This window comes from Amblyomma maculatum, chromosome 3, assembly GCF_055883805.1.
Source record: "Amblyomma maculatum isolate TAMU_Amacu chromosome 3, ASM5588380v1, whole genome shotgun sequence".
Taxonomy (NCBI): Eukaryota; Metazoa; Arthropoda; class Arachnida; order Ixodida; family Ixodidae; genus Amblyomma; species Amblyomma maculatum.
In genome coordinates this window covers 124,185,662-124,199,903 of record NC_139346.1, presented here as the reverse complement: position 1 = coordinate 124,199,903, position 14,242 = coordinate 124,185,662, and positions in this window count along the sequence as shown.

Genomic DNA, 14,242 nt, shown 5'->3' with positions numbered 1-14,242 from the left:
GTATATTACATACTTAGTTTTTATTGATCGATTGAGCGTGCTGGTTTGTATGATTGGTTGACCAACTGATTAATAAGTAGTGATTGGTAGTGATTGGTATTCAGTGAACGAAACCTACCTGCTGTATGAAAATCATCTGGTGTGTGCGTCGCTGTTTTTTAACACGTGACAGTGCCTTGCTTGGGTTGTGATCTCGTCTGCTGCTGCTGCTGCTGCTGCTGCTGCTGCTGCTGCTGCTGCTGCTGCTGCTGCTGCTGCTGCTGCTGCTGCTGCTGCTGCTGCTGCTGCTGCTGCTGCTGCTGCTGCTGCTGCTGCTGCTGCTGCTGCTGCTGCTGCTGCTGCTGCTGCTGCTGCTGCTGCTGCTGCTGCTGCTGCTGCTGCTGCTGCTGCTGCTGCTGCTGCTGCTGCTGCTGCTGCTGCTGCTGCTGCTGCTGCTGCTGCTGCTGCTGCTGCTGCTGCTGCTGCTGCTGCTGCTGCTGCTGCTGCTGCTGCTGCTGCTGCTGCTGCTGCTGCTGCTGCTGCTGCTGCTGCTGCTGCTGCTGCTGCTGCTGCTGCTGCTGCTGCTGCTGCTGCTGCTGCTGCTGCTGCTGCTGCTGCTGCTGCTGCTGCTGCTGCTGCTGCTGCTGCTGCTGCTGCTGCTGCTGCTGCTGCTGCTGCTGCTGCTGCTGCTGCTGCTGCTGCTGCTGCTGCTGCTGCTGCTGCTGCTGCTGCTGCTGCTGCTGCTGCTGCTGCTGCTGCTGCTGCTGCTGCTGCTGCTGCTGCTGCTGCTGCTGCTGCTGCTGCTGCTGCTGCTGCTGCTGCTGCTGCTGCTGCTGCTGCTGCTGCTGCTGCTGCTGCTGCTGCTGCTGCTGCTGCTGCTGCTGCTGCTGCTGCTGCTGCTGCTGCTGCTGCTGCTGCTGCTGCTGCTGCTGCTGCTGCTGCTGCTGCTGCTGCTGCTGCTGCTGCTGCTGCTGCTGCTGCTGCTGCTGCTGCTGCTGCTGCTGCTGCTGCTGCTGCTGCTGCTGCTGCTGCTGCTGCTGCTGCTGCTGCTGCTGCTGCTGCTGCTGCTGCTGCTGCTGCTGCTGCTGCTGCTGCTGCTGCTGCTGCTGCTGCTGCTGCTGCTGCTGCTGCTGCTGCTGCTGCTGCTGCTGCTGCTGCTGCTGCTGCTGCTGCTGCTGCTGCTGCTGCTGCTGCTGCTGCTGCTGCTGCTGCTGCTGCTGCTGCTGCTGCTGCTGCTGCTGCTGCTGCTGCTGCTGCTGCTGCTGCTGCTGCTGCTGCTGCTGCTGCTGCTGCTGCTGCTGCTGCTGCTGCTGCTGCTGCTGCTGCTGCTGCTGCTGCTGCTGCTGCTGCTGCTGCTGCTGCTGCTGCTGCTGCTGCTGCTGCTGCTGCTGCTGCTGCTGCTGCTGCTGCTGCTGCTGCTGCTGCTGCTGCTGCTGCTGCTGCTGCTGCTGCTGCTGCTGCTGCTGCTGCTGCTGCTGCTGCTGCTGCTGCTGCTGCTGCTGCTGCTGCTGCTGCTGCTGCTGCTGCTGCTGCTGCTGCTGCTGCTGCTGCTGCTGCTGCTGCTGCTGCTGCTGCTGCTGCTGCTGCTGCTGCTGCTGCTGCTGCTGCTGCTGCTGCTGCTGCTGCTGCTGCTGCTGCTGCTGCTGCTGCTGCTGCTGCTGCTGCTGCTGCTGCTGCTGCTGCTGCTGCTGCTGCTGCTGCTGCTGCTGCTGCTGCTGCTGCTGCTGCTGCTGCTGCTGCTGCTGCTGCTGCTGCTGCTGCTGCTGCTGCTGCTGCTGCTGCTGCTGCTGCTGCTGCTGCTGCTGCTGCTGCTGCTGCTGCTGCTGCTGCTGCTGCTGCTGCTGCTGCTGCTGCTGCTGCTGCTGCTGCTGCTGCTGCTGCTGCTGCTGCTGCTGCTGCTGCTGCTGCTGCTGCTGCTGCTGCTGCTGCTGCTGCTGCTGCTGCTGCTGCTGCTGCTGCTGCTGCTGCTGCTGCTGCTGCTGCTGCTGCTGCTGCTGCTGCTGCTGCTGCTGCTGCTGCTGCTGCTGCTGCTGCTGCTGCTGCTGCTGCTGCTGCTGCTGCTGCTGCTGCTGCTGCTGCTGCTGCTGCTGCTGCTGCTGCTGCTGCTGCTGCTGCTGCTGCTGCTGCTGCTGCTGCTGCTGCTGCTGCTGCTGCTGCTGCTGCTGCTGCTGCTGCTGCTGCTGCTGCTGCTGCTGCTGCTGCTGCTGCTGCTGCTGCTGCTGCTGCTGCTGCTGCTGCTGCTGCTGCTGCTGCTGCTGCTGCTGCTGCTGCTGCTGCTGCTGCTGCTGCTGCTGCTGCTGCTGCTGCTGCTGCTGCTGCTGCTGCTGCTGCTGCTGCTGCTGCTGCTGCTGCTGCTGCTGCTGCTGCTGCTGCTGCTGCTGCTGCTGCTGCTGCTGCTGCTGCTGCTGCTGCTGCTGCTGCTGCTGCTGCTGCTGCTGCTGCTGCTGCTGCTGCTGCTGCTGCTGCTGCTGCTGCTGCTGCTGCTGCTGCTGCTGCTGCTGCTGCTGCTGCTGCTGCTGCTGCTGCTGCTGCTGCTGCTGCTGCTGCTGCTGCTGCTGCTGCTGCTGCTGCTGCTGCTGCTGCTGCTGCTGCTGCTGCTGCTGCTGCTGCTGCTGCTGCTGCTGCTGCTGCTGCTGCTGCTGCTGCTGCTGCTGCTGCTGCTGCTGCTGCTGCTGCTGCTGCTGCTGCTGCTGCTGCTGCTGCTGCTGCTGCTGCTGCTGCTGCTGCTGCTGCTGCTGCTGCTGCTGCTGCTGCTGCTGCTGCTGCTGCTGCTGCTGCTGCTGCTGCTGCTGCTGCTGCTGCTGCTGCTGCTGCTGCTGCTGCTGCTGCTGCTGCTGCTGCTGCTGCTGCTGCTGCTGCTGCTGCTGCTGCTGCTGCTGCTGCTGCTGCTGCTGCTGCTGCTGCTGCTGCTGCTGCTGCTGCTGCTGCTGCTGCTGCTGCTGCTGCTGCTGCTGCTGCTGCTGCTGCTGCTGCTGCTGCTGCTGCTGCTGCTGCTGCTGCTGCTGCTGCTGCTGCTGCTGCTGCTGCTGCTGCTGCTGCTGCTGCTGCTGCTGCTGCTGCTGCTGCTGCTGCTGCTGCTGCTGCTGCTGCTGCTGCTGCTGCTGCTGCTGCTGCTGCTGCTGCTGCTGCTGCTGCTGCTGCTGCTGCTGCTGCTGCTGCTGCTGCTGCTGCTGCTGCTGCTGCTGCTGCTGCTGCTGCTGCTGCTGCTGCTGCTGCTGCTGCTGCTGCTGCTGCTGCTGCTGCTGCTGCTGCTGCTGCTGCTGCTGCTGCTGCTGCTGCTGCTGCTGCTGCTGCTGCTGCTGCTGCTGCTGCTGCTGCTGCTGCTGCTGGACGACTAGAGAGACTTCGTCAGGTGGGAAAACCCCCTCGGTATGAGGCAGCAAGGGCGTTGAGCTAAAGCGGGCGGGAGCCCACGATACAAAGGTTAGTAGCCGCAGCGAAGCGCCGTACGTGTAGACGGAAGCTGAGCTAGGAACTCAGCAAACTACTCACTGTAGCAAACTCAAGGCTGAAGCGGAGTGTTGTTCTTTAAAGCCAAAGCTAACAAGCTGAAATGTCAAAGTCATTTAATAACCAGCAAAGAAGACGATGTGATCAAAGTAGCATCAGGGAGGGAAACAATGAGGCCATGTGTGCCCATGCATTCGCGTCTTTACTTATAGCGAAGCCTAAGTGTTCCAGTAACTTTTCATAACCAACGTGAACGAAGTTAGCCATCTATCTACTCTGGTTATCTCTTAGAAAAGGCTTCCACTAACAGATTTAAAGTATCGCTACACCTATGCATCTTAAGGCAATGCCGAGAATTTTCCTACTTGTGTAGATGATAAGAGGATACGAGCAGTAATTACCACAACGTTAACTCCTGCTGAGCTACTTTCGATTGTGCAAACAGAAATAAAATACAAATTTAAACTGAGTAGCTCATTTCGCTTCAAGCTGATTTTTTCGCTTAAAATTAGACTTCCTTATACAGACGCACCTATATTAGTTTCAAATTTTGCCACCGTTCTCCTCCCTGAATGTTCTCCTCATCCACACAAAGCATGACCGTTACCCATAACTGCTTACTGCTCCCATCTACAAGGAAAAGAGGATAAAAGAGCCTTGAATAACAAAAATGAATCAATGAAATAATAAAGCGTTTATTTGAGTGAAAAAATGGCTCTCGGCCTCTGTTTGGGTATTTAGGGGGGTTGGAAGAATGGGATTTATAGCTTCTTTTTTCTTCGTGGTTCTTCAAGCTGTTTCTTGTTGCTTGCTATGCTGCCGATCTCCGCGCTGTAAGTCGACCTCTCTCACACTACTCGAAGTAGGCCGCTCTCACTGCCATAGGTAGCAACTGAATGTGCTTAATATTGTATTGCAGTGTTTGATAGCATCTAATCTGCTAGGGTGGGAATGTCGTCCTGTGGAATATGCGTAATTTTGTTTCTTCCTCGTGTCAACTATGCGCATGGGAATATATCATGTCATTGGTCTGCTGTATACTGTTCCTAACAGTGGGTGCATATGTTGTGTCAAAGTGTTTCGTGTCTGCGAGAAACCACTTAAGTATGTGCGGTATGTATTAATGTTTGTTATTAATTTATTGAGAAATATATCTTATGGTGGAGTGAGCACTTTCGTGCTGTGAAACATCGGCGTTGGTGTTGCTTCATGTACCTTAACTTTGCTGTCTAGTTTTCTTTTAGTGCGTACATAGTGCATCATCGCTCTGCTGGGTGAGCCTTAATGACCATTGTTTGGTAGGGATTTGAGTCTGTCATATTTGGCATGGAATTGGGGTGGTGGCCTTTGTACCTGCCAACAAGCCCACCCGCTTGCGCTGCAGCCGCGTGCGCGGCTAGGTTTCCCCCGGCTGTGCCAGTATACATCGCTGTCGAAATATTTTCGATTTCCTTTCCAACTTCTAGCATTCGCTTTAACCTTTTTCTTTAGCCGTTGGCTACTACGACTTCTGTAGTTAGTGCCGCCAGCTCTGCAATCGCTGCGTATGAGTCGGTTAAAATTCGGTATCGATTGAAATTATTTCTTGTTACTGCCCGGCTACTCTAAAACATTTCGATCCACAATTTGAGGGGCTGCGCTTGCATGTAGGGAGGTGTCTGACACCTACCACATGGTGTGGGCCTGCCAGAAAATCCCATCTTTGCCCCCTATCCCCAACCCCACCCGAGAGAACTGGGAGGCGACCCTGTCCCGTTGCTGCACCCTAGAGGCCCAGAAGGTCTTAACGCAGCGCGCCCGGGCTGCGGCAAACGCCAATAGAGTGCCTGTCTAGGAATCCCGCCTTGTGCATATACCTCTGTACAGATATTTAATGCTTTCATTACCACCACCACCACCACCACCAGTTGTCGTAATAGTGTTTACGGCTCCCCATATGGGAAGCAAATCGGTGTGTAAAATTGTTCCTCCAGGTAGGTGGTACGTGTGCTGTCCATTGTGTTGGGGCGCTCGCACACTCCCTTTCATTTCTTATTGTAGCGTTCGTGTAGAAGCCTACTGTGTTCAGAGGTCTTGTGAGTGCCGTTCTCTATTCTAAAAGGCGCCTAGCCATCACGTCGTTGTGGCCTTAGTGCCATTACAAGCGCCTGCTTCTAGTGTGTAGCGTCTGTCCCCAGGGGCGTCGGAGAAGTGTTGATTCGGTTGTCCCATGCCATGATCTGCTTCCGTTGCGTCGTGTTTTCTAGACGCGATCGCATTCGTATTTTAAAATGCCTGTCTGATAATGTCTCGTATAAGTGGTACGGTGACCAGCTTAAGCAGTTCTTCATTCCTGGTGTGCTTAGGAAGCCCAGTAATGGTGCGAAGAGTGGCCCTGTGTTGCTTTTCTATGTCTTTCATGGTCCCAATTAGAAAATGCATGCACGGGTGCCCCGTACAAAATGCTGCCGACAGCAACCGCTCAAGACAGTGTTTGGCACAACTATTTCCAGGCTCCGTTGTACTTCTTTGAAATCCGCGAATCAAATGCCACATCGGAGTCCACTTACGCTGCAACAAAATCTGTGATCCCAATATTTTTGTGCCTCGCCGGGGTGGTACTGTATATCTGCATTGTTAAACTGCATTCTGGTTTTCCATAAGCTGTAGAGGCCCAGGAGCATTATTTCTGTACGAGAACATTTCATACACAGTGTTGTGCGGTTCAGGGAAGTGCATATGACACTCCCCGAGCAGCCACAATAATTCATGTGCTTGACAATTTGGTAAAACTGAAAAAGTTTTAACCCGCCATGTCACGCGAAAGTGTGCTGGCACGTTTTATTGCTCATCGTCTTGTTTTGAATGTCCAAGTCGGCAATAAAGACAAAAAAAGCCGGGGTGGTACAGTGGTAAGACGCCCGACTACTGTCCGGAGTTCCCGGGTTCGAACCCGACCTCGGCGGCTGCGTTTAGATGGAGGCGAAACGAAGAGGCGTCCGTGTGCTGTGCAATGTCAGCGCACGGTAAAGATCCCCAGGTGGTCGAAATTAATCCGTAGCCCTCCACTCCGGCTCCCCTTCTCTCTTTCCACTTTCACTCCCACCTTCATCCCTTCCCTTACGGCGCGGTTCAGGTGTCCACATAGCAAGTGTGACAGATACTGCGCCTTTCCCTTCCTGTGAACCAATTAAAAAATGTTTTTGTCTGCCTGTTTGCAGACGTGATGCTGTTTTCCCTAATAAGCAGTGTATTCTGGTTTTTGGTGGTCGTGGCATTCTTGCCATCCATGCATATGAGTTGTGTCTTTTGCAGGCGGCAGCTGTAGTCTCAATGCTTCTAAGCTGTGACAAAGGCTGAAGATTGCTGCTTGCAGCTTGGTCTGCTTGCTCTCTTCATTTGGGTAATCCACTGCTTGTGTCCATATGGTGGCATCATCTGCGTAGATGGTGAAGTGGGCCGAAGGATAGATCTCCTACGCGGGTCATGACCAGGTTGAATAGCAAAGGGCCAAGGATAGAGCCCTTGTCCACCCCCAAACATGTAATAAATTCTGAGGCTCCATCCTGAAGCTTTGCCATGGAGCCTAATAGGCCTGCTTTGAAGGAAGGTGCATATCCAGTTTTATGCTTTTTGGATGGGTTATCTATTTGCTCATTCTTTTAGTATTACCTCTAGTTTTACATTGTCAAATGTTTTGAGCATATCAACCGCGAGGATGTAATCTGGTGTCTGCTTCCGAGACCTTCGCTTGATAGCCCTGCGGAGCAGCCAAAGGCTATCATTTCTACCCATAGTCGCCCGGAATCGCGCCAGAGCGGGTGCAAACCAGACTTTACGTATTCGATGTAATGCTGTATTCCTGTGACTATATTTCACTCAATCAGTTTGCAGATATTTGATGTGAGAGCTATTGGCCGTAGGCTCTCTTGCTTTGTGCGGTCATTCCCCCATTTCAGTATGGGGTAGATCAATGACTGTTAGAGTGCGTCTGGCTTAAGTCCGGATTCGCGTATATCGTGTATGTTAGTTAGAAGGTGATGTTGGTCTTCGTCGCTAAGGGTTTTGAGCTCCTATCATGTTACTCCGTCGTGTAAGGGGGTCGATTTCGGTCTGCATTTGGCTAGTGCCGTAAATAGCGTGCCAAGTCTAAACGGTTTTTCATGTCCATATTTGTTTTGTCAATCGTGATTGTCGACAATGGTGGCGTGGGTATCTCAGGAGCATGCGGGTTGAACGTGTGGATCTCGTTTCCCTGACGTGCGGCTGAGTTATCGTGCAGGAGCAGCTCTGCCAGCGGTGGTGCACTTTTCGTTTTCCCCCGCAAGCAGTGTAGAATTCCCTGCAGCTTTTTAAGGCCGAGTTCACGGCCGAGCGTCGCACAAGTGCTCTGCCATGCATCTGTTTCAAGCGGGTATTGGTACTCGTCTATGATACAACACTGGCGCCTTTGGCGCTTTCCTTTATATCAGCTGCGTAAGGATTTTGAGCTTTTGCCAGAAGTTATCAAGGTGCCTATTCATGTGTGTGGTAGTGTCGTCACATATTATTGTAACTCGGGCCCAGGGCCGTGCCTCCGGAATCACGACATCAAATTGCGCGAACTTTATGAAGTTCCCGCAATTGGCTGTCCAAAACTTTTCGCAGTCGATGACAATGGTTGCTTTTTTTGTCAAATGTCGTTTCAGTTAAGGGAGATCAAAATTGGCAAATGCTCGCTTCCCCATGCTGTCTGGTCGACGTCTGGTAGCTTTTCGATGGAGGCGAAAAGCAAGGCGCCCGTGTGCTGTGCGATGTCAGTGCACGTTAAAGAACCCCAGGTGGTCGAAATTTCCGGAGTCCTCCACTACAGCGTCTCATAGCCTGAGTTGCTTTGTGACGTAAACCCCACAAACCAACCAACCAATCATTGTCTGATGAATGCTGGTGTGGCTCACGTCAAATCGGGTGTCGTATCTTGTTGTGGAGCGTGTAGTCCTACTCTGTTTGGAATATTCGGGGTATTGTATACGTATAGACCGGACATTTCTACAGTTGTATCGCGATGTGTGTCGCACTAAGGATAGAGGCAACTACATGGTTGCAGGAACAAGAAGAACAAGAAGGGTTTATTAGCACGCCCTTTTATAGGCAATGGAGGGAGGCGGGGCAGTAGCAGTGCTAAGCGTACAGTTGGCGGTAGCACTGATAAGACTGCTCTGACACGATAAGGCAGACAGCGCATGCCCGATACATCCTCCGAGGGGTAATGAAAACAACAAATGTTCAAGCTATTTGATTAAAAGCAGCGTCGTACTGAAGACGTTGCGGTGGCTTCACTGTACGTGCCGACCTCCTTGGAACTGGTGTCGGTCCAGGCAAAGCTAGTGGAATATGGTTTCCAGAGCCTCCGAGCACCGGGCTGTCGGTGGCGGACTGTTGCCGAGGAGCGTCAGCAGATGTTCGTATTGTGGCACCAGGCGAGATATTTCGAGCAGATTGTCCGGGGTTATCTGGTTCACGCTCGGACGAACCGCTGTCGTCGTCACTAGTGTCTGCTGCACACTTCTCACGGGTTTGCAGAAGATGCCGCCTGTTGCGCCTGAACACCCGATGATCCTCTGTTCGCACTTTGTAGGACCTGGGAGCCGCAGTGCCAACTACAGTACCTTTCTTTGACCATGTCTTGTCGCGGATCCTCACGACAGAACCTTCAGCTAAAGGTGGCAGAGGCTTTCCGCCACTCTTCTGAAGGTGCTTCTTGACCACAGTTGTCTGCACAGCGCCAAAATCTGGAAGATTAGCTCTCAAGCACCTGCCCTGAAGAAGTTCTCCAGGTGATCGGCCGTCCTCCAGTGGCGTACTGCGGTAGGCCAGTAGACCTAGCCAGAAGTCTTCCTGTGAATGTTCACATTTCTTCATGATCCGCTTTACCACCTGAACACCTTTCTCTGCAAGTCCGTTGGATTGCGGGTAGCGGGGGCTGGATGTGACGTGAGCGAAATCGTATGTTCTTGCAAAGGCTGCGAACTCGTGACTGGCAAATTGTGGCCCGTTATCGGTGCACACTTCAAGCGGTACGCCATACCTCGCGAACATGGCAATGAGTGCAGCGATTGCTGTCCTCGCAGTAGTGTCCACAAGTTTCTCGACTTCTGGAAAGTGCAGCAGACACTAGTGACGACGACAGCGGTTCGTCCGAGCGTGAACCAGATAACCCCGGACAATCTGCTTGAAGCGTTTCCAATTCTCAGAGAGGTTGCCGGTCAGTTGCAAAGGTGGCGGGGCCTTTAGAAGTTCCATAGCTGTCGCAGGATCCCACTTCTGACACCATGTATCGCGATGTGTGTCGCACTAAGGATAGAGGCAACTACATGGTTGCAGGAACAAGAAGAACAAGAAGGGTTTATTAGCACGCCCTTTTATAGGCAATGGAGGGAGGCGGGGCAGTAGCAGTACTAAGCGTACAGTTGGCGGTAGCACTGATAAGACTGCGCTGACACGATAAGGCAGACAGCGCATGCCCGATACAACAGTGTCGAGCAAAATGTGTTTCCTTCGGTCAGCTATGGCGCAGCCCTGGTTCGGGTGTTTAGCATTGACATCTTGACCAACCAAGATGGGTAGGCTTCCTGCCAGGACCAAGACCTTGGCGAGCCGCTCCTGTGAATCGGTATTATGACTGCCAGTGAGGGGCGTATAATACACGAAGTCTTTTTCATTCATTTGTTATTCGGCGGCTGTACATTCGTTTCTAACGAGGACAGCAGCTCGACTTTGTGGATGTTAGTTTCCTCTGTTGTGATGAAATATGGTAGGCTGCTGGAATGTACGGTAACCCCGAATGGTGCAAAGATCCTCTTGTTAACTGCAGAAGGACGACCAGGGGCTTCAATTTACTGACTTGTCCCCTTAGGGTAGGTCCGTCTGCGTGAAAATTCTGCAGTTCTCTTGCAGGCATATTGGTCTCGCTCTTATTGCGCTTCTGCAGGCTTACGTCTTTTTGGGTCACCGTGTTGCCGTTGATACTTTTGTACAACTCTAAAATACCTTCAATTTTTGGTCTGTACCGCGTTTGTTACCATCTGAAACTCGTCCCTCAGGCTCTTTTCTAGACGTTGTGTCTCATTGTGTCGCTCGTGCCTCATGATGCTCACCATTGCAGCATATGCCGAGTCTTGTGCGGTAAGTGCCTTTGTAGCCAGATATGCCTTTGTCTTTTGAGCCAGTAGCGTTTCGGTGTGGTGGCGCTTTATGGAGTTTTCAGTTGCTTTACGACTGGTCGACTGTCCTGACCAGCCCTTCGAACGCACGCGTTGCTTCCGCCCAAGGGGCGTGTCTCAAGTACGTTGCCCCCGAGTCTGAGATTCATTAATGTCTTGTCCCGGTGGTAGCTCTGCAAGAGCTTTTTCAAGCATTTCTCAAAGTTGGTAATTTTCTTTTCGCAACTCTTCCAATTATTGTTTGTAGACAGGGGGCAGCGCAGCTTCTGTGGACACGTTCTATCACGCCTTTTCTGCCCATGTCACTTCTCCCTTAACTGCAATAGGGCTCACATATTTTCTTTAGGCTCTTTTGGTGCATGACTAGGACAAGCCGAATCCGCCTTTTTCACAAGACCGCTGTGCGCATGTGCGCCTCTCCCCGGTTGACAACAAACCACCAACTCTAGCTGCGCGTGTACAGTTTTTGGCCTCCGCGTTCGGCGCCACCGCAGCTTGTCAGGGGCCATCGTAGTAATATTTATGAAAGGCACATGGTGTAGATGGCGGTAGCTGTCAATAACCCATACCGCCATTTCGCTGGCGGCTGCATCCGCCAAGGACATTTTCAATCAGTAGCAGACAAATTTTCAACCACTCCCAGAGGGCGTCACATTTTGTGAAAGAGGCAGATTGATTGAAATGTGGCCCGGATTCTGGAAGGCGATGATGAATAACTCTTTCGCATTCTGCGTCTTTGGAGTGCAGCCGTCCGCACTCCTCGCAAACTTCTGCCGAACAATACCTAGCAATATGCCCCAGTCCATGGCGGTTATAGCCGGCAATAATTTTCGGTCTGTACTCGTAGATCCTTGTGATTTCGTAATCGAAAACTGGACATTTGGGTAGCTCTCAGCTTTATTTTTATCACAGAAACGTATCTTACGATTAGAGGCTTCTCATATTTGTTTTTGTCGGAAATTAAAGCAGATTTGATCAATTTTCAAGGTTGTAACATGCGTGAAGAAGGTGGGTGGGTAATGGCAGTACTTTGATGTTAAATGCTAGGTTGTCTATATCTGGGGATTGAAATAATGATCCCTCTCAAGGAAAGAATACACTGTTGTCAACTCCTTTAGGTATGCTGCTTTATTTTATAGAAAGACTAGTTTAGTTGTTTTTAATACTCCTGTAAATTTAGTAAGCACGTGCAATTGCTTAAATGACTTTGTTCTGTTGTGCCACAAAAAGACTAATTCAGGCATAGCATATGCTGTCTTCATGCTTTAGGTAAGCTGAAATCGTAGCTGCAGAATTGAACACAGAATTGAGCACTAGTGGCCTTTCAATTATATTGGAGAGGTACACCTTTAGTTTCTTTCTAATGACGTACCTGAATATTAGCTGACAGTCTTAGGCAATACATGCATTAGGCCAACTTTTATATATACCGAGAGAAGCAATGCAGTTCGGTGGAGTGCCAGGAAATAAAGAAAAAAAAAAAAGTTCTGTGGTGGAGTGGATGCGTGTTCACCTTGCACTACGCAGGAACCGCGTTCGACTACGTGGGTTTCGGCGAACCTTCGGTTCTTTATTTCTTGTGATTTTCGCGTTACATCCTGTGGCAGAGGCCACAACACCCAACTCATATTTACACTGTCGCGTTATTATGAGTTTGTGTTCTATAAACCTTTGTGAAGGCCATTTTTGCAGAAAGCGTGACATAATTTGCGCTACCAGTGAAGAAACAAACCCAGTTCAACGCGGAATATAACCAAAGTAATAAACATAACGATGAACGTAAATGTTACATAAATGCACAGCTCAAAATTACATTAAAATACGGTCATGCAATGCATAAATGTAAAAGGTTCTAACGTCTGTAAAAAGTCGTGGCTTCTATGCAACTCATCCCATTATGTATTTCTCCAGAGCTTATAATAGTGCCTCGGCTGCGGACGCATGCGAAGAAAGTTCGTCTGGCCACTTTTCTTCCCACACAAGTTCAGCGGAGATAAAGATCGTTACTATGAGATGAACCGGCTCTAGTCAAGGTATAGGCTGTGCGATGCTATCTGGGCAAGATTAGGTTCAGTTCAGTCGTGTCCGACTCTTCGTGACCCTATGGACCATATCACGCCACGCGTTCCGGTCTCTCACTATCTTCCTAACATCACAAAATCATCTGCAGCGCGTCGAGGATGCCATCTAACCATCGCGTTCGCTGCCTACCCCTTCTCCGGAGACCCTCAACCTTTCCCAACATCAAATCTTTCTCCAGCGACTCCTCTCTTCTCATCAGATGACCAAAGTAGCTGAGCTTTACTTTACAATTTGACCCTCCAATGAGCAGTCAGGGTTTATGGTGGTGGTGGTGAAAACATTTATTATATTACATAAAGGTTTATGCACTAGGTGGGATGCCCTAGACAGGCACTACATTGGCGGCTGCCGCAGCCATGGTCGACAATATCGACTGATTTTATCTTCTGGCAGTCCAAGGAACTCTCAAGAGTCTCCGCCAGCACCACAAGTCAAACGCGTCAGTTCTTCGGCGGTCAGCCTTCTTCACAGTCCAACTCTCGCATCTATACATCACAACTGGAAAGACCATAGCACGAGTTGTACGGATCTTGATTGGCAGATTAATGCCCCTGCTGTTTACTAGCCGGTCAAGGCTAGCCATGGCTCTCTTTCCCAGAAGCAGGCGTCTCCTTATTTCATGGCTGCAGTCACATTCCGTGGTAATCTTGAGGAGATTTAGTTTTCAATAATAAAACTACAAGCGCATATTACACAGACACAGACATAGGAGACGACAGGACCTGTCTTCTATGTCCGTGGTCACACACTAACTAGCTCAGCTTTCTGCGTCGACTAATTTCGTTTTACGAAAAGTGGACTTTACTTGTACATCAAAGAGGCGATTGTTGCCTTTTTTTTCTCGTTGAAAACCAAAACTGCACAAATACAAATTTAACATTTCTGGCATCTTTCTCTTTGACAAATCTTCTTGCTTAGAAGATGGTTAAGAGAAGAAATGCAGTTATGGGTTCTTACAAGGAATATTAGTTTTCTTTAGTTTGCATAAGGGCGAAGGAAAACCGTGCTTTAAAGTAATGTCAGAATCGGAAAACCCAACCTCTTTCCGTATTAGCCACACCACTGCACGAAATGTTGTCGACAATGACATCGATGCCCACAACTAGAATATCGGAACAAAATCGTTCGTTACTAAAACATTACGTTAAATATTGTTCGCCATATTGTTCTAGCATTCGTAAGTAGAATTATTTCTTTCATTCAAAACAAATTTTTCCACCGGCCGAGTCATTATAGGCTCGATGTCCAAATTACTGCGCTCGTCCATAAAGAACTAGTCGAAATTAAGATCAATTTTTGAGCTCAAAAATCATGCCTATTTTTTCTAGGCTGGGGGCTCTGACATTTACTTGACATGAAAGGCGTGGCAGAAAGAGACGAGGACAGAGAACACAAAAGGACAAGCGCAAACTTAAAACTTTATTAAGAGGCTGCCAAAACGCTTAATTTATAAAAGGCGAGATACCCCGTAAACATGAATACCACTCTCGGCAACACGTGGAGGTTAAGTGCGATAAGAACATCTCGCATATGAGCAATAGATCTGCTAC